The sequence below is a fragment of the Eschrichtius robustus genome, chromosome 4, assembly GCF_028021215.1.
Source record: "Eschrichtius robustus isolate mEscRob2 chromosome 4, mEscRob2.pri, whole genome shotgun sequence".
Taxonomy (NCBI): Eukaryota; Metazoa; Chordata; class Mammalia; order Artiodactyla; family Eschrichtiidae; genus Eschrichtius; species Eschrichtius robustus.
In genome coordinates, this window is record NC_090827.1 from 50777579 (window position 1) to 50803783 (window position 26205).

The window sequence follows — 26205 nt, forward strand, 5'->3', positions numbered from 1 at the left end:
GAGGCAATGGGACTTCCCTGGTGGCCCAGTGGTTAAGACTTTGCCTTCCAATGCAGGGAGTGTGGTTCGATCTCTGGTCGGGGAACTAAGATCCCACATGCCTCGTGGTCAAAAAGCCAAAACATAAAACAGAAGCAATATTGTAACAAATTCAATAAAGACTTTAAAAAAATACATTAAAAAAAAAAAAGGGGGAGGCAAGGTGGAGGGGGGAAGGGGTGGAGGGGGGAAGGGGTGGAGGGGGGAAGGGGTGGAGGGGGGAAGGGGTGGAGGGGGGAAGGGTGAGAACAACAGCCAGATCCTTGGTCAGTTCACTTTGCAAGGAATAATCAGTAACAAAGGCATTCCAGCAGACAGTTTCAAATGCAACAGTATCAAGGTGATATATTTTTATGAGACTCTGCCTATAAGCCTCACCACAGGCTCCCTAATCAACTTGCATTCATGCTTGCTATAAACTTGCAGCTCAAATAAACTTTTATCTCATATCTTTGTTCCTGTTTGGTCAGCATATGTCTGCAACTAAAATGGCAGCCTATTATAACCAGAGATTAAAGGAAAAGGAAATAATGAGAAGCCATTTATTAACACAAAAAACAACCAAAGCTATGACCCGTAACTTGTCTCACATCCAAAGCTCTATGGATCTTTCAACTCAAAATTGCAGAAAGGAGAGTTTTGAATATTGGCTGTCCTTTGGCAATTTCAGAGCATTGTATGTAGTGAATGCCTTCAATAGGAAAACCCAAGAAAGGGTTAGAATAGATAGCTTTCATTAGAATAAGATAAATATATATATATATATATATATATATATATATATATATATATATAAAGCCCTGTACAGATGTCACATATTTTTTAAAAATTAATTAATTTTGGTCTATCAGAAATCCATCAATTTGTAATATGATATATAATGATGAAAAACATCTTTATCTGGCCTAGTAATTTGATTTGTATTTCTGAGCTGCCTACCCCAAGTGCACTCCCATGTGTGTGCATGTGTGTGTGTGTGTTTTAAATAAATCAAATTCATTTATGTACTGTTTGGTAGTATTACCTAGTTTTTTTTAAAGAAAAGACAAATTATCTCCTTTTTGCTAAAGTATAATGTGTTTATGGTGATCCATAAAAATCTTGTTTTATATAGAATTTTATATCTAAATTTTGCATAGAATATTGTATTTCAGTATATATTTATTGCAGTTATTGATGGAAGTACAGGAAGGATGTTATATAAGACCTATTGTAAAGATGAGGAAGAGCTGCTGTAAAGAAACACTAAATCACTTGTCAAAGTTATTGGGGCTGAACAAAAACCAGGGCTCCAGTGGCCTCCATATCAAGCTTTTATAAATTATAAAGCTCATCATAATAAACTCTACAAAACTTTAAAGATTTTCCTAAATCTAATAGTATATGTAGTCCCATTCCATAAAATCCTATTTAAAGAATTTGTCTACTTATAAAATTAGTTTCTTCCTGGGATTGGAGGTAGAACATTTACATTGATTATAAATGAAAATGTTTGGAACCAGTAGGAGCCCCTTACTCCAGTAAAAATATGCAAAGAGCCATGGCACACTGTTTTCAAAGTCACTTTATGGGACCCCCGCAGTAGGGGGCACAGTATATCACACAGAAAAGAGGTGTGAGCTGCCTTTTAAATAACCAGCCTGGGCAAATGGCAGAGAGATATTGTGGCTATAAATTTTAGAAACAGAAGAATTTCTTAACATTTAAAAAGGTTTGGGGACAAATAAAGCTTCAAGCCCATGAAACATAAGGAAATATATGCAAACACAAAGAGTAAAAGTGAAAAGGGAAAAAGGCAAATTGAGCATCATAAAAAAGATATACAAATTGTTCCAAGGCGTAGGTGTGAAAGTGTTAGCCTAGTTCCTTGGAGATCTAGTGAAAGTTTCCTGCCTTTCTTCCTCTTCACCCCAACAATGTGGAGGAGGCCCTGGAAGGGATCCATCATAGACAGCAAACAAACTAAGTCTATTTGAGTTAGGAAAATGTTACTAGCAGTTAAGCACACTTTTCTATAGCTCTGGTATTTTCTAGTATTTAGAAAACTCTGCTCATGGAAAGCTCAGTCAGTAGAGAAGTTGACCATCGGTATCCATGGATATAAGCCTCAGTCAAGCACAGACACCAGACACAGACGTTTCATCTTAGTATTCTGAAGTTTACATGAACATACCTACAAAGTGCAGTGCTAAGGACTGCATGCCACTGTGCATCAGTTTGCTCACCTTAACATATTATTTGTTTTTACCTTCACCAAGTAATTTTTATAATTATTATTGTCTTGCCAATGTAGAAGTAGAAATTCATGAGTGTTAAGCAGCTTCCAGGAGCTGTGCTAAAGAGTTGGGAATTCTAAAGCAAGTCAGTCAAACTCAGACTCCCTGATCTTTTTCATTTCAATGTGCTGCCTATTGAAACTATCTTGATTTGCCATAAAAGTTATTTTTCAAATTGGACATTAGTTACTTTGAATCTGATTGTCCTGGTTTTATCCATTTAAAACTAACATATGTTATTCTTTATGCACCATTTATAAATAAGTCAAGAATCATGAAGTTTGACTGTTTCTCTGGATATTTGCATGTTCAACTCTTAAACCGAACTCAAGTTTGCTGCTGCTTGGAGATAAGTAACTGAAGTCATTCCTTAGCTCAAAACTCTTTCTAGCTTTAAAACTGATATAGGCAGTGGACTAGGAGGAAACTATCTTCTTTGAGAAGCTTTTACATAGGTGGTACATATTAATATTACTTAACTGCTCTTTACAACAACCTTTAAGAAAAAAGTATTAGGAGGTTCTGAGAAGTTAATTTGTTTAGGTACACGTAGCTACTGGTGAAAACCCTTGGAAGCCATGAAGCCAGTGCTATCAGTTCTCATCTAAACATTGCCCATGGGGCTTCCCTGGTGGCGCAATGGTTGGGAGTCCGCCTGCCAATGCAGGAGACGCGGGTTCGAGCCCTGGTCTGGGAGGATCCCGCAGGCTGCGAAGCAACAAAGCCCGTGCGCCACAACTACTGAGCTGGGCTGGCGCTCTAGAGCCCGCGAGCCATGGCTACTGAAGCCCGCGCGCCTGGAGCCCATGCTGCGCTCCGTGGCAAGGGAGGCCACCACAGTGAGAAGCCCGTGCACCGCAGAGAGGAGTGGCCCCCGCTCGCCGCAGCTGGAGAGAGCCGCGCGCAGCGGCAAGGACCCAGCGCAGCCAAAAATAAATAAAAACAAACAAACAAACAAAAAAAAAACATTGTCCATGAAAAGGTCCAAGTTAATGGATTATTAACCAGTAGGCTATTTCAATCTACCACCAAGTTCATCCCTATTGTGAATGGCTTAGTTTAATTATTACACTTGTTACACAGAATGCCCATTCTTCAGATTTCAGGCCCACTTAGTCACCTTCCAAAAGTCACCTAGCTTTCTCATATATCTTAATTGCATGGAACAAAGACAATGATTTTACTGATGAGAGGAATCCAGCTCAAGTAAAAGTGGGGTTGGAGTTCTGGTCTTCTCTATCATTGTCTTGAGCTTGGTTAATGTGAATAATCTACGGTACATGGATACACTAATAACGGACTCCCAGAATCTGTCTAACGTATTGCTGAGGTAAGGAATGCCTTCTTGAGATAGGTGGCTCATTTCTAGCTGTTGCCTATGCAAGCACATGGTTTATTCCACAGGGAACAACTATATAATTTTCAAAGGATTTCTAAAAGGTTACTCCTATTTTATTTAGAAGATTTCACAAGATACCATCTTTTCATATGCTTGAAGGAAGACACTGTAAATATATTTCAATTTTTACCTGGAAACAAAATCCTTACAGCAGAACAACTCATTTTTCACATGGAAGAGAAGCCTTACATCAGATTTTAACTATATGGAAAATCTTATATAATGTTTAATTAATTACAGCTAGACTTGATAACTTCTCCCAGGCTTTTACTTAGTGTACCATTAGGCCAAACTCAAAATATAGTGACCAAAATAGAAGAATATTTCTGGGGCACAGGCTCTCTTACTAATCAGGAGGGCATTATAATAGGAATATATGAGTAGAGAGTAGAATACAGGTTTAGAAATTTATCACTCAATTAGATTGTTACTTTTATGCATTTTAAATTTGCTGTCCTTGAAGAACAAAAAAAAGAAAGAAAAAAACTATAAAGCCTATAAAAGGAAGCCTATAAAAGTGTGGATAGTTGAAAATGACTGACCATCAATGACTGAGACATAACCATCCTTACTTCATCAGTACTTAACTATGTTCATCTTACAGCTGTATGTCCTTTAGAAAGTTATGTGTTATTTATGAATTTAACAAAGAAAAAAAGGATACTTTATTTGAATAATTTCTTAATGCGAATTGTCTTTTTTTCTTAATGAAAAATTTCAGTTGGAAATATTAAGCAAACTAGATATATTCACCTTGTGTACGTCTAGGGAATAATCTACCTGTGCTATAGTTTTCTTGAATAATATAAGGCAAACATTAAAATTCTTTTTGGTTCCTAACGTTGAAAGAAATTAAGAGGACCACATGGTTATAAGCATTGTTCCTATATAGCCTGGTTCAGTTGCTATGCACCGATAATTGTTCCAGCCTTTTGATGTTGCTTCATAAAATAAATAAAGTTTATATTCTAACAGCTAAGCTTCTTCATTCAAAAACTGTTTCTGTTTGAGCATTTTTTTTTTCTTCTTTTTCTCCTCTTCCTACTCCTCCTCCTCTTCCTCCTTCTCCTTCTTCTGATTCCAACCTTTGTCCTACAGTGGTCTGGGATGTTATTATTTTACCATTTGGAGCCTACTTCAGCCTGGGATCCATCTTCTGCTTGCCTCTACCTGAGCAAATCTACTCTCCTACAAGAGCAAAGAGCTAGTAGGAACTCAGTCATCAGTCACTAGCACAGTACTAATCCAGTACCTTAGAGTTCATTCTAACTTTCCTTTTTCCTCATTTGTATGTTTTGAAATTGTTTTTGTTGCTTTCTCCCCTGATATTATTAAAATATATGTGATTATTGGAATAAATAGTATAAGCACCCTTTTTTTTCTTATGTATACAAATGAATTATTAATAATTAATTTTGTTCACTGCGAAGAAATAAAAAATTGAAAGAGAACTGATTTTCAATTTTCTGATTCACTATCAGAAATCCAGCCTCAATTTACTGTTACTTTTAACAATTATTTTGAAATCATTTTACCCCTGCGTTGGAAGTTGCAAAAAATCATGGCGATTTCCCATGTAGTCTCTACCAAGCTTCCCCTAAAGATAAACATTTTTGAAAACCATAGTACAGTGATCAAAACCAGAAAATTAACACTTGTACAATACCATTAATAAAAATACAGACCTTATTCGTGCTTTGCCAGTTTTTACATGCATTCATTTGTGTGCATGTGGGGGTGGGGGTTGGTATAGTATAGTTAGCCCCATGAAATTTATCCCATGTATTGATTTGTTGAACCACCATGGTAATCAGGATACAGAACTGTCCAATCACCCAAAAGAAACTCCTTCATGCTACCCCTTTATAGTCAACCCTCTCTCAAACTTCAAGTGCTGACAATCACATCTCAGTTCTCTGTCAGTATAATTTTGTGACCCATTTCAAGAATATTTTATAAAATTGAATCACACTGTAGGCAGCCTTTTGAAATTGGCTTTTTTCAGCATAATGCCTTTAAAATCCACCCCAATTTTTGTGTGTATCAGTAGCTCCTTCCTTTTTTTTGCTGAGTTGTATTAGATGGCACATATGCACTACTATTGCTGCGAGAATGTTTAGTTAAGTAAATACATCCTCTCATCTTTGAAAAAAAAGTTACATTTAAGCTTTTTATTCTGTTTTAACAAAAATCCTGGATTCAAGACTTAATTCAGACCCTAGTATTTTGTCTTTGTAGTTTTTCCTCTTGGTGTAAAGTCAAGGGACTTGATTAAGCTAGATGGTCTAAATTTTATTCAAGCTCTAGAATCTTATAAAAACGATTTAAGAAAATGAAGAAGCTCAAAAGGGCATAGGGCACATCTTCAAGGCATGCAAGAAATTCTGAAGTTTTACTCTTCAGCTAGTGCCCCTATTTATCCAAAATTGTTTTGGCCTACCCAGTACAACCTGCCTTAGTCTGGTAATATCATTCTGATGAGGGTAAAGGTAAGGGAAGCAGAAACATAATGCCAGATGAGGGAAAACCACACACACACACACACACACACACACACACACACAACCCAGCCACACTGGTTTGGGGATGGCATGTGGATAAAGTCAGACAAATCTGAATCAACAATAATAATAGGATTTTTGTTACAACTGCTGAGAGGAAAAGCTCTTCGGCTGCTAAGTGCCTGAATTCATCGTACCACAATATGGAGGCAGCCAGCCTAGAATGAAGCCACCCAGAGGAAAGAAAGACTAAGAAACAGTATTTAGCAAATCCTGCTGACATCATTTGAATCTTGGGATCTCACCACGTTTGCTCTAAATCCATCCTTTTTGAATGCTCTGTGAAAATAGATATGTCCCTCTGAGAATGTTTCCTTTGCCAGTTGGCACCATGTTAAAATTCTGTCAGTAGAGGGCGTGAGAGAGACAGTGCAGAAGAAAGCGGGTGTTGCTTCCTGGTTCCTAAGTGTTGGCTCTGCAGGTTCCCACAGCACTTGCAGCTCCTCCAGCTCCCAGCCCTTCCAGTGTACAAAGGCCTCAGTGCCCAGCAACTGCAGCTCTGGCAGCTTCTTCTGCATCAGGCACCTGCAGTACACACCGGCCCTCATATTCAGTGGCCAGCAGTTTTCCCCATACCTCCTCAGGCCCTTTTGTAGCAGAGTACCTCCAGTGGGACACCTCTCCATGGATTTTCTGGCACCTGGAGGGCACATTTCAGGCAAGTTCCAAAGGGCGGACTTTCAGGAAGTTCTGCCAGTGCCACACCAGAGTGATGCTCAACCATCTAGTAAGCCAAGGCCATGCCCTCTCCGAAGAGGTCTGGATCTCAGCGAGGGATGGGGGTTTGGGAGGGGTGGGTGTTTCCTTGGGCAATCAATCACACTTCTCGGGCTCATGGCTGCTCTTTATATCTGCTATACCTATATTCTTTTTTTTTTATATATATAAATTTATTTTATTTATTTTTGGCTGCATTGGGTCTTTGTTGCCACGTGCAGGCTTTCTCTAGTTGCAGTGAGCTACTCTTCGTTGCAGTGCATGGGCTTCTCATTGCGGTGGCTTCTCTTATTGCGGAACACGGTCTCTAGGTGCACCGGCTCAGTAGTTGTGGCTCACGGGCTCAGTAGTTGTGGCGCATGGGCTTAGTTGCTCTGTCGTATGTGGGATCTTCCCGGACCAGGGCTCAAACCCGTATCCCCTGCATTGGCAGGCGGATTCTTAACCGCTGTACCACCAGGGAAGCCCCTATACCTATATTCTTGAGAGTTCTTTTTACTTTTTACAAGCCAGTCACTTGATACACTAATCCTCTGTTACAGTTAATAATTCTTTATATTAAACTTTCCCTGTTCAAATTACTATGTGGTTTCTCTCTCCTGATTAGACCCAAATTGATATACCATGACTGACGCCTGAGCTATCCTTGGATTTCTCAATTTTGTGATCTAATAAATTCCTTTTTTTTTTTTTTTTTTGCTGATGTTGGCTATAATTATAACTGAAACTGGAAAAGTTCTGATACAAGTAAGAACCATAAAATTAATAAAAAGGTTGCTACAGAGAAAATGATCTTAGAAAGTCCCATACATATATTTTTAAAAAGTAGACTAGATATTCAAACTTAATTAACACAGATTACAGTTCTAGAAAACTTCTCAGCTACACAAGAATGATATTATAGTGATACTTTGGAATATGCTCTAAATTATTTTTTTAAAAACCCCATGAGTAAACTTCACATCTTTGATTCAGGATGTTAGTATAAGGGACCAGTTTCATGCTACATGCCTCGCCACATGCAGTAGGGAACCCTTTTCTCAGGGAATTGATACTAATCACTCTCTGGTGGTGAATCAGTGTAACCAAGTAAACATTAAGTAGTTAATGCACTTATATTGATCCAAAGACTATCCAAGATGAACACGTGTGAATGGATGAAAGCAGATTTAATGTTAGACGTAGATACAGTAAGCTGAGTGTCCTTAAGCAAAGAAATACTACAAGTTATTTTTAGTTTTGGTTTTGGGCTTTTAAATTATTTTATGTGTGTACAGAAGTTGATTCTTCACTAATTTTTTCCACCATGTCTTATTAATTGGAAACATCTCTCCAATTTTTGGAATAGATATAAATTGTGTAGTCAAATTACAGTAAATGCAAAAATAACAAAACCCGGACAGTTCCTAAAAGGTACTTTCTGAGTTGAGAAAATAGCATACAAATAAATAGCCTTGTTTCAGATTCTGACTGCCAAAAACCAGGAAAGACGGCAATGATTTGGATATGAATATTTAATGATTGTTGCCTATATACAAATTTCCCATTAACTAAGATACAACAAGTAGAAATGTCCTAGATAGAGTCTGCCACAATAAACATTTCAAAGCTTAAAGCAAAATTGACTAAAACCCAAACAAGCAGAATATCAAACTTTGGTTCACAAGCCTCCACTGTCTGATGTCAACAACGCATGGGTAGGAGGAGTTGCCAGATTTTAAGGGTTTCAGCCCAAACTGTTCCTATGATTGCTATATAAAAGGGATAAAAACCCTTATACAGCCAAGGGTTAATAATCCTTCACTTCCTTTTCTCAGCCTGTCATCTCCTTCAAAACTGGATAAGGGACCAAGAGATTCTAAATTATTTGGACTAGAGGGGTTGTTACTGAAGTTTGAGGTAGGGTAGGGATTGGAATATTACAGAGATCTGATGTTTTCCTGATGAATGTGGTATTTTTAAGAAGTGACTTGATTGGATTCTGCCATTAATATGTCTGTATTTTATAGATATTGAGAAAGAATTCCTGCATTTTTATCTTACAAATTGTTTTCAATGTTTTTCAAGGAAAGGTTAAATTGATATTTAAACTGAAATTTTGGATACTTAAAACCCAGCTTTTATTACTTAGAAACAAATGAACTGGAAATAGTTTTCTTTTTCATTGAGTTGGGAATGTATTAACTTGGTCTTATATCACTACATGTGGAAGAATAATCTTTTTGTTTCTGCCTCTGTTATTGTATTGTTTGTTTTCCCATTGAAGTCTACTTTAACAATAACAAAGTGAGGGTTATATGAGGGAAGGTGGGAAAATAAAACAAGGAGTTCCAGCGAATTGGAGCCTGGTAGACACCCCAAGCACTGGAAAAGGGACCCAATTATTATTTACTACGTTTGTTTTCTACTACAAACTTCGTGCTATTTCATTAGACTTCACAACAGTTTGTGATAATGGCTTTATTACTCTCCCATGGAGAAAAAAAAATGAAGATCAAAATAGTCTACAATTAGGACTCTCGTTCAAACCCTAATTTGTTGGAATCCACAGCTGATGGTCTCTCTAATAAACCATGTTGCCTTTCAATGGGAGAAAGAGGAAGAGAATAGAAAATAGAGCCGAGGCAGAGAATGAGGAAGAAAAGGTCATTAATTTATTGTCATATTTTTTTTAACATCGGGTAACATTGACTCCTTTGTATGAACTTTGCGTGAATTTCTATATCAGTGTACACATCAATTCTGAGACAAATACCAATTTCAAAATGTTAAAGTGTGAAAAACTGTAATGTGGAATGAAGGAAATATGATAGTGAGAGGTGATATTTTTCTGTTTACTTGGTGATGCTTCCTTGCCCCTGGATGTTGACAACTACCCATGAAAATGCCCATGGGCTAATTAAGTAATATTTCTTCCTTCCATTCCTTATACCTCTCAGGCTGCTTTTTGAGGAGAGTAACCCAGTAGGTGCATGAGGGCAGATTTTTATTTTATCAGTTGCAGAACAACATTAGACTAAGCCACTGATGAGATGAAAGAGAGGGACAAACATGGTTATGGGCTCAGTGTTACTCATTTGAAAGGTCACATAATTGAAATTTTCTGAGATGCTCAAGATAATGTTTAAGTAAAAAAAAATCTGCAATGACACTTTGAAGATAGCGTATTTTAAAAGCATCATATACTATGATTATATTTGGGTATTATTTTTTCTCCTGTTGTACTTTATTAGTTATGCCACTGGCTTCATAACTAATGTTACAAAAAGGATACTGAAAACATCAGCAGAATAATCTTCAGTGACATATGGCATCTCTTTTTCATTCCACCACTTTATTATTTCAATGGAATTCAGATATCCTCTTGACAGACATAAATTGCGTTATGAAAGTCTCACACAGCCACCTTCAATAGACTCAGATAACTCTAGAAACAATAGAAATGGTCACATAAAATAGATACTTCCATTGAAAATAAAGGTAAAAATGTTTTTTCCTCAAAGTTCCAGAATGTATGATTTTATCCCCTCTCTATGATATTCATTTAGGTTGTCTCATTAAGTTATTAAACTTGCCTTTCCCACTCAGCATAAGGAATACTATTCCCTAAAGAAAATGGCAAGAGCTGTACGGTAACTCTTAGTCATTATTTCATACTGTTAAAAAAATCACAACATTTTCTTCTCAGGTGAAACCTCAATAAATTTCCTTTGAAATATTCTTATTTATATCCCTATCATTTTGCTATTCCTTTTCTTGTGTGATACTGCTGACAATGAATCATAAATTTGCAAAAAGAAGGCACTGCTTCGTGTGTGTGCACGCGTGTGTGTTTTGGGCAACACCTAGTGTGCTGTAGATAGTGGATTAATATTAAAGAAAACTTTCTTAGGGACTATTAATTTCTTCTTTTCAAAGAATACACAAGAGCGTTCTATTTTTTTGTGACAGGGAATAGCCTAATCTCATTCTGTCACATATTTTATCTAAGGTTAAAAAAGAGTATATACAAACTGAGGGTCATAATTTTAAAGCTTTGAAGACTTGTTTAAAGATATAATGTGATGGAAAAGAGTTTGCCAGGTACCATAAACAGAATTAAAAGAGGAAGGACTATCCTATCTTTTGATTATTCTGTGGGAAATATGGTTTAAAATTTCTACCAACCTTATCTTCATTTATCTGGGCTATGTTTTGTAAGCTTCGTATCCATCCAGACCCTGTATTTTAAAACCATGTCCCCAAATCAAAGCAGATATCTCTAAGAAGCCATCCTCTTAAGGTTTAGAGACATAACACATGCTTAACTTTGTTTCCTTAAGGACTCCTCTTCATAGAAACTTATTGTAAACGAACAATTAGAATTGTTGCCAGCAGTTTCTTTTTTTTTTTTATAATGGCAGTTTCTTGAAGTATACATTTTTGAGATAGTTCATACTCAACTAAGTGCACCAAACTTATTATCTAGACAAAGTTAAAGCTCATATATTCTGTACTACTTCTTGTTCATAGATGTAGAGGGTAGTGAAAATTGTAGGCTGAAACATTTATGACTTCCAGCTAAGACAAAATTTCATTCTTTAATAATTTATTGGTGTTATATAACTGGGAGCTAACTTTGCTTCTTGTATATCTGTCAACTCTCTATTTATCTTACTGTCTCTAATTTATGGGGCCAGGAAAAAATATTCCTCCACTTCAACAAGAATTTCTTAAGTACAGAAAAACAGGGAGTTCTTTGCCTACAGTGACATTTTTGAGCCTAATTAAATAACAGGGAGTTAAACAAGTCCAAATATTAGTTGATGGGTGCAATTTGTTGATGTACTTCAGTGGTGCATGACAATGAGGTCTGACAGAGCTTCAAACTGTACTATCATAAATCAGCTTGATGATTTGGATTTCTGAAATAGGAAATATAGTAGCTCTTCGAGATCAGATATTTCCTATGAAAATAAAGCCAAACAGGGATGATGCTGGGAGGAAAGACATACCGGAAATGTTTTCTGAGTGATTAGCATTTTGGAACATTATCCATAAATTGTCATAATACCCTTCAAAATACCATTAAGGTGTGTACTCCATAGCGGGCTGGGCTGGAGCGTATAGTTTATCCTTTTATCAGTTCCAGCTCCTTTCAAGGGGAAAACCACAATATCTGTATTTAAAAGAGGCTTGTCTGGGCTTCCCTGGTGGCGCAGTGGTTGAGAATCTGCCTGCCAATGCAGGGAACACGGGTTCGAGCCCTGGTCTGGGAAGATCCCACATGCCGCGGAGCGACTGGGCCCGTGAGCCACAAGTACTGAGCCTGCCCGTCTGGAGGCTGTGCTCCGCAACAAGAGAGGCCGCGACGGTGAGAGGCCCACAGGCCGCGCTGAAGAGTGGTCCCGGCTCGCCGCAACTAGAGAAAGCTCACGCACGGAGACAAAGACCCAACACAGCCAAAAGAATAAATAAATAAATAAAGTGTAAAAATTAAAAAAAAAAAAGAGGCTTGTCTCTTTAGAAGTAACCAGTGGGCTGCTCCCAGGATAAGCAAAGGCTAGTTCCTTGAAAGTTTAACCCTCATAACTACATCAAACATAGGGACAAAAACAAAAGGAAAATGTATATTATATATTTTTTCATATATTATCTCTTCTTGATTGCTACAGAGCATTTCTGTCTTTGACTCTTGGCCTTTTTCACTCCAAAGAATATTCAGTCTCTCTGCTTCATTCTTGGCTTCAGTTTTATAGAATTCGGGTAATGGGTAGAGAAAGCTGAGAGAATCAAGGAAAGAAACTGCTTAAAGCAGGAAGAAGGGATTTTAAAAGGATAAAAGAAAAAGGAGGGGGCATGGGCTGGATTTCAAGAAAAAAATTCTGAGGGTTCAGATAGACTTTGGGGAAAACTGCAAGAAATCAGAGAATTTTAAAAGATAATGCAATGAATCAAGAATTGGAACATACTTAGACTTTACTGGAATTAAAAATTATATTTACAGTTAATGAGCAAGTTTCTTCAAAGCAATCTATGCTATGAGTAGACCATATGTGCCTTGGCTTTTATACAGGTAAACTATGATACTCCATTTCCTTCTAAATCCTTGATTTTGGATGCTTTTTCAGGACAAGCATATCCTGAATTTTCTTAATCCTGATCACCATGTTTTATCTAAAACACAGTTTTAAAAATTATTAAAGCTTTAGATTTTTATTGGGGAACGGCAGTAAATTTCCCCATATTTGTACTTTTAAATATAAAATTGTTTCAAGCTCTTTCAAAGAAAAGTTTGAATTCTTGAAAGAAAAAGTAGAATCTCTATCCCATTCACTTCAATTCTTAATTTTCGAATGTCATCATTGTTGACAGTTTTATTGTATGTTACTTCTCATTAATACATATATCAATGAACATGAATCTTTTTTAATATCATTGTTAGCTCCTTAAAATTCAGACCTGACTCCAAAATTGAACAAGCACAATTCTTTCCATCAGGCTGGCTCTAGAGTTCTCTTAAGGGACCTACAATGCACAATTGTACATTATTGACAACCTGTTTCTTTACTTGGGAAACCCCATTTTCTATCCAAACACTTGAAGAGGGATTTTTGTTTGTTTGGTTTTGGTTTTGGGGTTTTATGTTTTGTTTTGTTTTTGTTTTTGTTTTTGTTTTTTGCCTCCATGTCTATATCTTTACTAGTCAGGATAGGCTAAGTGATGCAGCACAAACAACCAGTTCCATAACAAAAATTATTTCTGACTTACACTATTGTCCATTGTGGCTCAGCAGGAACCTCAGCTCATCATACTCATTCAAGGACCCTAATATGTGCTCCCACAATCCCAGAGCAGTAGGAAGGGCACACGGTGATCTGGACAGTGGCACCTAAAACTTCTACCTGGAAGTGAGACACATCACTTCTGCTCATTTTTCATTGGCCAAACAAAGTTACATGGCCATGATTCACTTCAAAAATGGGGAGAAGTATAATTCTGTTTTGTGACCAGAGAACAGAGAGCTGAAAATATTTGGCAAGCACAATTTGTGACAGTATTTTAACACCTATAATTTCTTTTCTGGGGTCACCTCTCAAATCCTAACCATTTTTGGAAGAAAGCAATATTTTACATTATTGGCTCCTATCTTTACCCCCAAATATGCCTTTATGATTTACCTGAATATGCTACAGTGGCAGCATTTAAAACACTGAAACTTCTGGTAAGGCCATTATCAAAGCATTTTTAAGAAGACTTTTAGTTCCAATTCTATCTACTTTCTTTTTTTTTCGACAATTTGCTTTATACATTATTTTATGCAATTCCTTCCTTTCTGTGATTCCTTACTTCCCTGTTGGGTTAGAAAAGGTAAAACACAGAACAGAATTTTGACCAGCACTGGACTCTTAGTAGGTGGCATGAGCCTGCTATTTGGATCTTACAGACCCTAGTTATAACAAATGTTTACTGATTAGTGGTTAAATGCCTGGTATATTTATTTTTAGACCAGGTTTTCATTTTTTCCAATCCAGCTCATGAAGAACAAAATCATACGTGAAACAGTCACACTAAACTTGGCCAAAAACAAAGGGCTATGACTACAATGCCTCGAAGAATGCTTATTCATTACTCCCTAGACTAGCATATTTCTCAGTAGAGACAAGACATATACTGCAGCCATGGAAAATATGGGGAACTGGAGCTCTTGAAAATACCATTTATGCTACATCAAACTTGAGCCCACTCAGGCAATGTAAATATTTCCCATATGTGATGACTGCTTGTGGCCCAGCTTCCAATTCTGAAAGAGACACTGAAAATATCCCAAATACTCCTTTTTAATTTATACCAAGAGTCTGCAGCTGTCTTTATGCTTGCAGTTGAAAGAACAGTTCTCTAATAAACTAGAAAGAGAGATATCTCACTCTGGGAAGAGTAAAAGATATAATCTTATATTTCAAGTATAAATTGAAACCATTTTCATATCCCAGAATAGATCTAAATTTCAGTAAAAATAAATTGCCCTTTAAATTATAGATAACAATAAAATTAAAGACAGCCAAAACGCAATCTACCTTGAATTTTGAATTATATCCTAAAACTCTCAATGTTTTGGCCCAGGATACTGTTATGGGGACCATCTTCATCACCCAAAATCAAGATATATGGTGTGATAAGGAATGATTTGTGCTGCTACATGGGGAGCAACAGGCAGTCTGAGATCTGTAATATAGCTAATGATACGTCAAAATTCCCAAGGTATTTCGGTAACTTAAAGCAGTGCTTTTCAAAGTGTGGTCCATGGACCACCCGCATCATTATCACCTGGGGTTAAAACCTGGGGTTTTTGTTAAAATACATATTTCAGGGCCCTATACCAGAGTAACTGAAGCAGACAATCTGGGCACAGGACCAGAAATCTGCTTTTTAAGTTCTTCAGGTTATTTTTGCACCTGCTACAAAAATCTAACACTCAGGGAGTTATTGAAAGCAGACAAGAGAAAGGAATATTTAAAATCAGGGCATTGGAAGACAGGCCAGAAACTCAGACAAGGAAGCACCCTTACTTAGATCTTAAAGCAAGGGGATATAAGAATCTAGTAGTCTTGGAAGAGAAAGCATCATACGGATGGCACTTTAATAGGACTTCTCAAGGGGATTTTGAAGACTCCTTAACATTGCATTTCAGGAAGGGGGCTATCGTAATCTCCAGCAACAGTTGAAACGGCTGGCACTAATGTCCCCATCCCCTAAGACTTTCTGGTAGTCTGTCCTGAATATCAGAAGTCTGGAATAGGCATAGCCCTGCAGAGTATCCGGTTTTCTGGGATTACCAATACCTGTAATTTACTTCTCTCTACTACCATTTGACTCACTGATAGCTCAGCCCTGCCCCGCAGATTTGGGATCTCCTATTGTAACCTGAGTTCTTGCTTTTTTTGGTGTGTTAATTCCTATCTAGTGTCTAGTACTCAGGTGCTCAATGAGCCTGCATCTTGCTTTCCATTTCACTCTTAAGAAGAGTCCTATCCATGAACTGCAGCCAATCTGCTGACTGATTTCCCTGAAAACAAAAGCCTGCTTGACCTGTTTAGTATACCTGTTCTTTGACTGCCTGCTATCTTGCTCTCTCTGATGGACTGGACCTCATTTGTCACATCCTTGTATCCGTGATGCTGACTGCTTCCCCAAATTATACCCCAGTGTTGTTAAACCTGGCAGATGCCATGTCTGGCCTTGCAGAAAAGATTTTTGTTCAGAGCCTGCATCTGCACTTACGTGGAGTGACAATCTCTGGTCCCAGCCATGCACACAAGTCTACTTCTGCATATTACCCCCTCTCTGTCTATACACTTAGCAGTAGGAAACTGGGCCATACATAGGCGGTTACCAAGTTTTGGCCAAGAAATTCCGTAGATGTCCCAGAGGACCAGTGAAAACCTAAACAGGCTGTGAGTTGGAAAATTCTCCCGTCATTAAGTTAAGAACTCCTCAGGACTTAGATCTTCATAGGGGAAGTTCTTGCAAGTGCAAATTCAGTATTTATTCTTTGAGTAAACTGTAAACTCCTCAGAAAGTCAGTAAGTGTTTTTTTTTTTCCTTTCTGTATGGAGCCCTTAGACTTGGAGCAGATATTACTTTTTTGGGCAGCTTAGCTGTGCTTTAAGAACTTGGGTAAGGATCACTCATTTACCAGTATGGGCTCAGTTTATAAGGCACTTTTAGACAGGCAACAATCCTGAGCAAATTACCAAAATTTCAGCATTTGCTCCGTGTCACTTAAGAGAACATCAGTGAGGAATAGAAAGATAACAGATGTTTCTGGTCCTTAGAGATCAGAATTTGGATGAAATGGAAACTAAATTATGAAGCTCTATTAAGCTGTCTCATGCAGAGATTCTCCTATAAGATTATTCTTTTCATTCCCTAATCCTCTCACTTCTACGCTCAAGATCGACACAGGTCAAATCCTACACTTTGTCTTTCTGGCCTTGATATGTCTCCCACTTCAAAGAAAAACAAGAATAGTTTAATAAGATTACAAACCATTATTTCCACACTAGCATTTCCTATAGCAACACAGACAAAAAATAATTGCTTTAAGTTTAAAAAAAATGATCTCTGTAGAAGGAAGTAATGGATGTTGGTTTACAAAGTCAGGTGTATAAAGTGTAACTTCTTATTCTTTTATACTATCAAGTGACTGAAGCTTAATCTTGGTTAATCCAGGGCCCTCACTTTCTCGGGAGCCATCTGATGTTGCAAACATCTAGGGTTCCATGTCTGGGACGGGGGAGAGTGGCAAAGTGGTCTGTGGTCGTCATCCTCTGCACACACGGGTACCTCTGAGATGCTGATTTCCACCTTCCTTGTCTGCTCCTGGACTTCAGTCCACAGGCCCAGGGACTAAGTCCTCTTTGTCCTGGCTCCTGGCTTCTGCAGTTTGACTCTCACGTTGCTGCTTCTCTTCCCCTCTTGGCTGCATTGAGGGCATGGGGATAAGCTGGGAGGCTGTTTTGGATATGTCTGCCTAGATACTCATGTCTAATGGCCTGGCACCACACAGAGCAGCAGTAAAAAATGATTCGTTTTATAACCTCCACGCACTTCATACAGGAAGTGATTCACAGATTCCTCTGCTCTTACGTTCCCCCAGTCTGATCCAGGTTTTCAGGTCTGTCTCCCATGTATCCAGCTCAGGGAGTGGGAGAGAGGGTGGCAGAACATGGAGCCCTTACTTGGAACCCACCATCCTCCAAGCATCTAATGTCCCTTTGCTTCCCTCTGAGGTTTCCCTTTGGTCCCACTACCATGAGAGTCATTATCTGATCTTGGGGATGGGATAAAGGATCTGTTTTATTTTGTTGTTGTTGTTATAATTTAAACTTTGGATCCTGAGGATTTAAGGAGTTAGCTTTTTGAAACTCAAAAGCTGTTGCAAACAAAAATATCCAAAACGTTTCTTTCTGAATTATCCCTTTCCTGAGGCAATATTGGTAATAAAAACAAGTGGAATTTGAGTGAATATAAGGGGATAGACCATGAATGAATATCTCAAAATACCTCTTGAATGTCAGCACTGAGTCTAAGCCTCCATCATATAAAGGGATTGCCGAAACTCTCACAAATGGTGAAGAAGCTAAAATAAACAAATTTTAATAAAACTAACCTTAACCCTAACCTGAATGGAAAAATGAGTGAAGGTGGCAAAAAAAAAAAGCTCATCTGCTTTATCATGAAATCTGAGTAAATATGAAATAAAATATATAGAGAGCAAAAACCTGGAATATTTTACCCAGAGGGAAAAAGAAGCAAGCTCATGTTCTCTTGCCTGTGTCTTTTTACTTTCCAGTTGACTAACCAGATGTCTAGTGAGACAGGTTGGCCCATCCTTTAACATATCATTATATGGGAAAACCTTGCACATGATTTATGTACCTTTCTAACAACAAGACTAGAGTAATACCGGGCCCCCAAATTTGGCATCTGCCTGTCAGGCACTGTGCTGCACACTGGTCAGAAAACCTGTAAGACAAAGCCCCTGGCCTCCAGGAGCTCGGAGTGTAGCGGAGCTAGGGAAGTAGACCAGTAAGTAAGAAGTTAAAGTGCAAAGCGATGGAAGCCATAGCAGAGTGCTGTGGGATTAAAGGGTACGGATGGAATCAGGGAGAGCATCTCAGAAGAGGCAGTGATTCCTAGAAAGACAAGACCGATGAACTATGATCTAGGCTGAAAGACCACCTATGTGTGGCAAATAACACAAAGGGGAGGCTTCAGAGATGCTGACTCCAGGTGATCATGTGAGAATATGGCAGAGATGGGGACAAACCTGACAGGAGCGAGGGAAACATCCACTCTTATCAAGTTAGTTATCCCGAGCCATTTCCCCCAATCTCTGTGAGTGTTCATAAGCAATACGGGTTTTCATATAATAAAACTGCCATAACATAATGTTCATACATTTTTTTTTTGAAACGTACAAGTATATCTCTGACACAGAGCTTTACTGCAGAGAGCACTGTGGAGCATTGGGAGTTGCACTTTGGAGATAATTCATAAATATTTCATTATTCTAGTTGGTATGTATGTCCCTAATTCCCATTTCAGGAGTTAAAGAAGTTTAAAGTCAAGTGTTTGGAAGGCTTTCTCTACCAAAAAGCAGTTCATGTGAATGGATCTCTGATATACATACTAGAGTGAACGATTCCTGCTGATACAGAAAGATAGAGGGAGGAGAGGAGAGAAGACTCAGGCTTATCCTCTGTGATGTTGAGACTGTTCAATGCAATTAATATTCCAAGAAGTTGCCACATAACTGTAAGGTAGATGTTCTTATAGAGGAAACATGCTCTAGATTTGCTTTAGGATCATGGATAAGTCACACAGCCTATTTTGGACTGTTTTGGTCATTTGACATATGGAGGTGCTCAATGACAAGATCTTCAAGATCCCATCCAACTTCCCTATTACATGATTTAGGCAACTTCCATTTATAAGTAATTAATGAGCTGATTAAGGACATGAAATAAGCCACAGAACCCTTTGATGCTAAGAAAGAGTCTAAGTCCTCTGACAGAAATAACTTAGCAGTCTCTGGGGGAAAGCACTAAAGGAGACACTAGCACAGCTTTTAAAAAACCCATATTGGACACAAGGGCAAATGGTCAGTTTATCTATCCAAAGTGACAGGCATGTATCAATTTGGAAAAACTAAATTAACCCATTGCTTGATGTTAAAACTATAGTGAAATAATATTCACGGCATACATCTGAAAACCCTTAATCATTACTTTGGAGTATTTCTGCTTAAATTTGACCATGTCACTGCGTGGATTCTTAACTTCAAAGAAAGAGAAGCAGTATGCAAATGAGGCAGGGAGCCTATTATCAAAAAACCTAGGATAGACTTCTGGCTACTCCACTTGTTTGCTTTGTGACTATAAGGTTGAGTCGTAAAGAATAAATAAAGAAAACCACATAGAAATATAAAAGAAAAGTGTTCATTTGCATCATGTAGTTTGTAGTTATTAAAAAAGAAAAAAAACACCACTTCGTTTAACTTTTCTTGCTCTCCTTTCTTAAAAGAAAATAATGGGACAGGAGATGCCTTTGTCTCAAAATGAAATGCAACACCCACTTACCTTTGTTTCACCATCACCATCAATTAGGCTAAGGTCATTGGTATTATCTGGGTTTAACTTTAGTGTGGGTTTCTTCAAAAAACCAAATTGAACTCATGAAGAATAAACCAGTTTCTTTAAGATTAGTTGGATTTCACTTTTTAAGAATGTTTATTGTCAATATAATAAAATTTGCTCTTTTGAGTATTGAAGGAAGGAAGGAATGCACGGGAAGTGTACAGAGCACTAGCTAGAACATATGCACGTTAGCCATTTTTGGAACCCTTATTTTATGTGAGAAAACGAAAGCTTAGAAATATTAAATAACTTGCACAGGATGATACCTGTAAATTGTGCCAGGGCTGGGCCTCAGGTCCTGAAATTCAACTCCATAGCCCTTGCTCTTAACCCTCTACTAAGAGCTCACTGAAAAATTGAGGGAGAGTATACATATATATCTCTTTTAAATTGCCAGCAGTGTGGAAGATGGATTGGAGTGGTAAAGGATTAGGGAGATAATTAAATTCTGAGCAAGATGGTGGCCATGAGAACGAAGAGAAAAAAATGCTGGGAACACATATTTTTTAATTCTATAATCACCATCACCTGACTGTATAGGAAGTGAGGAAGGAGATAAAGATGAAGGGCTGGTTTGACCTGGGGTAAGATAAGGAGTTTGAAGCACTGGAATACCTGAGACAGCATTGTATAGGAGGCTCTGACGAGCAGGGCAACTACGTAAGGAAGGTTGTACAGTCAAGTTGGGGCTGAGATACAGCCCAGTTCCCTGCCAAGTCCAGAGGAAGGGGACCTTTATTATAACTTGTATAAAGTATGGATTAGAAGAGGTCTTGCTGACCAGATCTCTAGATTGGGCTTTAAGTTGAAGCCGTGAGACTGGATGCGATCTTCTGAGGAAGACAGTATAATGGGGGGAAATAAAAGAAACACACAAGGAGGTGGGAAAAAGACAGGAGCCCTCTGAAGAGAGTGAAGAAAAAAGAGATGGAATTACAGGCCAGTACAAGATCCCTAACATCTCACGACAGAAATTGCACAAGTCTGTGAATATACTAAAAACCATTGAATTGTGTACTTTAAATGGGAGAATTGTGTGATATATTATCTCAATAAAGTGGTTTATAAAAAAAAACAAAAAAAAACAAAAAAAAAGAAGAGGAAGACAGTAAATAGTATAAATGGTAGAAAAAGCAGAGGTGGGCACAAGGATAAGAAACTGTTGGATTTAACCATTAATTCCACCATCATTAGCAACCTCTGAGAGATATTTTCAGTATTGTGATAGAAATAAGTGCCAAACTGCAAAGAGTTATAGAGTCAGAGGGAGGCAAGGAAGCAGAGGCAGAAAATGCAAATTTTTCTTGGCACCAAGAAGAGAAAGCTTGGTTGAGAAAGTTGAGTGTGTATTTGTTTAGTGTAGCAGAAGCTTGAACATTGGTTGTGCCCTGAGGACAAGCAAAGGTGCAGGTAAAAGGATATAATTTATGAAGCAAGGCCTGGTTTCATCTTCATAAACATTTTGTTTAAAAGTTCCATAAACACCAGTGGCCCAGGAAATTCTTTAGCAAATACTCATTAATGAAATGACAGCTATTTAAAAATGTTCCCATAGCTATCATATGTTTATCACCCCTTGTGTAATAAAGACTTCTGGCATGGAATTTTGAGTTCTTTCTTTAGTATGAGAACTCTTCTGTTCCCTGAGGATTTTCAGAGAATAGGGTACATGGTTGACCTCTTACTCAGACAGAAGGAAATTATGCTTTCACCTCTTGCCCCTGAATAAATTTATCGCCCAGTCATTACTTCTTCTGCATGAATATAGAAATTAGACTGAAAGCTGGAAGTCTGGATTCTAGATGAGTAGTATTTCTGGACTTAGTTCTCCTACTCTGTAAAAAGAGAGATTTGGACTTGCTAATTTCTAAGTCATTACAGATCTAAAATAATCAAATGAACAAAAAATCATATGTAAATGAATGCTTATCCTTATTTTGTTTATCAAAGAACACATTGAAACAACATGGGTTCCCAAAGATGGGGGGGTGGATATTCTATTATGTACAGTATAGTCATAGAATAGACTATTATACACTTGTCAATTATCTGTTTTCCAAAGTGTTCTGAATGATATAGAAAAAGTTGCCAATAAAATGTTACATGAAATAGGTGGAATTCAAATGTGCAGTGTTAAGCCAATTTTGTAAAAATAAGATGAAACAAAATGTTGGTACCATATTATGTACACAAATACAGAAAGAAGTCTCACAATAGGAATTAATCTCCTAGAGAGTGGAATTGGTGACAATAATTTATTTTGTCACTCTCTTTATAATCATTATCATTGCTAACTCCCTTGTGAGTTGGGAAAGGCATTTTACATTTGAGGTTTACAGGAAGGTTGTTTTCATTTCCATCATATTCAGCTCTACTTATAATGTTTTCATGTGTGGAGAAGGAGGACCTATAAGTGCCGTCTCCCCTGCTGAACTAGCACCATGTTGCAGAGAAGGACCGCAGAAGACACGCTTGATATTAAACATATTCAAAGGCAAGCAGGTTGGAGATAGAAGCTACAGAAACATGAAAATTGCTCCTTAGAATTACTATTATTTTTTGTTAGTTTGGAAAGATGTCAGTGTTTGCCTAGATCTTTCTAACTTATATAATCTTTAAAGTTTTTTTTTTTAATTTTAAGATCACCAAAATAATATTTGGCTTGTAAAATTGTCTTAGACTCAGTCACATTTATTTATTCTTCTAATTTCCTGCTGTCCCCCCACAAAAAATATATATATAATATTAATACAATCAAATGCTAGCAACATCTGCTTGTAGCAAATGTATTATAAATCCCACAGTACCTTCAGCAAAATAAACAAAAAAGGGGTAAAGGAAAATGGCTGACACCTCCATGTCCTCCAACTCTGCTTTTTAAATTATTATTGACAATAGGCACCTGATACTTTTTCTTCATAGAAATGTACAGTTCCAAATTACTGTGTGCTAACCGCAATTTCATAATTTGTTAAATGGCACTATCTAATGAAGTTTTCATGTTTTAGCATGACCCAGCAGTAAACTAAATAACAAATACTCCAATAATAAAATATGAAGTAAAACATATGGTTTTAGTATCATCTTATTTGTTAATACCGTTTTAAGTTATGTTCATTCAACAAACACTTATTGCATGACTAAGGTGTACCAAAAGAACCTTAGTCTTTGACCACATCACCTTTCAAATTGTCTAGAAGTACCAGTTTAGTACATTAAACAAAGGCCAATATATAAGGATGTAGTTCGGTCAGTTTGAGCATCTCTTCTTTCCTGAGAGGTTGTAATTGAAAATAAACTAAATGCAGATTTTTATGAGAACAAATCAATTATCTCTCTGTTCAACAATTTAGGAAATATCAACAGCTTCTCTCCCCACTTCACAACCTACCGCATTAAGCTTGACAGCCCCTTGGAACACATACATCTTGCTCACTGATCTAGTTCATGAGGGGCTAGCTTCTGAGACTTCTGGAGAATCCTCACGAGGTTATGTTAAAAAGGATCCTTACAAGGCATTATCAGTGAACACTGTCATGTGTTAATTTATTTTAGCTTTTTCTTCCTTTACTAGTTTGAAAAAGCATTTTCTAAATAGAGGTCTTCCCAAGTGTGTATTCCTAATGGCATTGAGTTTTCAGGGATTTTAGGTTTAGATGTTGTGGTAATATAGTTCTCATGTAAAATATGCATCATATATCAAATTTCCTAATTAGGTATGAATGTGAACATTAAATTCTGATTAACCTGAAATACTCAGTTAAGTAAAGGAAACCTTTATCACATTGACTTAAAATAACAATAGTATACTTTCAAATTTAAAGAGTTATGTTTCAATTAGAATACCATTTTATTTTAACATAACTCATGCTATTTAACTGAAAGAAGTAGGGGGGGAAATAAGCAAAATCTCTATCTTTTAGACAATGTTTCTAAATCTATGTAGACCCTAAATTCACTGTTGCAGACAAAAGGCAGTCCTTAATTCATTGTTTCAAACAGAAAGACTTTGTCATACACACCACAAGATGCTTTAATACCTAGAACAATTTCTACAGTGGCTAGGAGAAACCTGTATTAAAAAAAATAGCTTAAGTTTAAAAAGGGCCTCCAATACAAAAGGCCTCACAATGTAATTCTATATAAAGCTCTATGATCAAGTAATTAGCAGTGGATTCTAATTAAAGTTGGAATGTAGAATTGCCCTGGACTCAGCTTATAGCTTCACATATCTGTCTAATATATCCAGTTTTAATATTTTTCTTGTGTAGAATAGGATTAATTATCAAGATCATTGAGAAACCAGTGATTCATTTTGCTCTGAAATGCACAACATAAAAAATATTGGAAGATAAGAAAACATATATTCAGCTACTAAATTCAATGCTTTACAGTATTTTCAGCTTAAAAAAAGCTGTAAGAGAAGATGCAGTTAAAGAAACCAAGATATCATTGAGACAATTAGCCTTGCATTCCTCTTTTTTCCCTAAAGTATCATCACCACACAGAAGAATTGCATAGACTAGATGATAATGATTTTTTTTCCTTTTCTCTCTTTCCTACAAAGCAGTATTATGCTATTTCCCAGCCATACATGCATGTGAATAGCATATGTGTGAATGGGACTAAAATAGAATACATAGTACTTGATTAATATTAATTAATATTACAGACCCCTTGGGATTTGGCTAGTCACTGACTCCTTGACACATGCCTCCAGTAACTGTATAAAAAGCAGAACAAACAGCACTTTCTGTATCTGATGCAGGAATGAGGTAGTTATCCCAGAGCCACTTCCATGACAACTTCTACTACAGAACACAACCAAGAACTTGGACATAAACCAAAAGTCTCCTAAGCACCTAAAATAGACGTCACTGTGTCTATGCACTTTGGTTCTACACTTTCCTCATAAAAGATTCTCTTGGGGTCTTCAGATAAAGTTATTGTCTCTCATTCCTTCCATAATTTTTTATAAATTTGTTTGTTTTCTGGTTTCCTTGTGCACAGCACAAATGAAATAATAATTACAAAGGGATGGTTGAGGCTGAAGAGAGCTGTTAGAGAATGCAAACTGTCCACATCAGTAGGTAAAGAAATCCCATTTCCATATGGATGGTGGACACACACACACAAAATGTCCTATAAGAATAATACAACAATTTTTAAAAGCATAGTAATTATGTGACCTTTTGACATAAGAAGAAATAGCCTTACACACCACAGAATAGAGCCCCCAAGTATTATTACATTATAGAATAATTCTATAATGTGTATTCATGACAAGAATACTGAGCAATTCAGAAAACATTAAATTGAATTTAGTCCCCTCCAGAGAGATAGCAAAATATATAGTGGATTTCAGAAAGATGACTCTCCAAAAATGGCTAAATTCTTCCTAAAACTTTTGGAGTTTTCAGTGGTAGACTTGTAAGATTTCTTTCTGGAAAGTCCACAGATAGAGAACTCCTAAGTTGCCTCTATTACCTGTTTATTGACCAGCAGCAAATATTATATATTAGTTAACCAGGCCTCTGGGGAAAGAGTGACATCTCAGATGACAGTGGTACATGGGGTCTTTTCCGTCCACTCCACTGCCACGTGGGCTATTCCTCTTCTTCTGCTCTGAAAGCCCCTCCATAGCTCAGTGATTTAAAATCTTATGGCAAACATCACTCCTAGAAATGTTGTCCCTTTAAGGTGGATGAGCTTAACAAGATAAACTTCATTTAAAAAAAAAGCAGGCTTACCAGAATTTTTAAAGATAAATGGGGGTAAAGGGAAGGAAGGGTTAAAATTAACAAGCATAGAAGCAAACTAAAGATAAAACCCCAATTCAAAACCTTGTGTTTTCCAGGTCAGACCCACCAAGCTGTGATGAGGTCAGGGAGCCTCGACTGAGCCAGTTAAAGTGCCTGGAGCTGCCCTGTGCTGGTTCTCTTATCTGATTGGCTATATAGGTTTTATACTTGAAGCTGATGATGCATTAACCAATCTCTGCCCCCCTCCCCCCAGGTCAAGAGCATTCTGTA

The 26205-nt window shown here is 37.3% G+C and overlaps 1 protein-coding gene across 4 annotated transcripts in view; it reads right to left on the reverse strand.

Annotated features, from left to right (window-relative positions):
- ARHGAP24 (Rho GTPase activating protein 24) overlaps positions 1–26205 on the reverse strand; it is a 514100-nt gene that overhangs the window by 185571 nt on the left and 302324 nt on the right. The window lies entirely within an intron of this gene.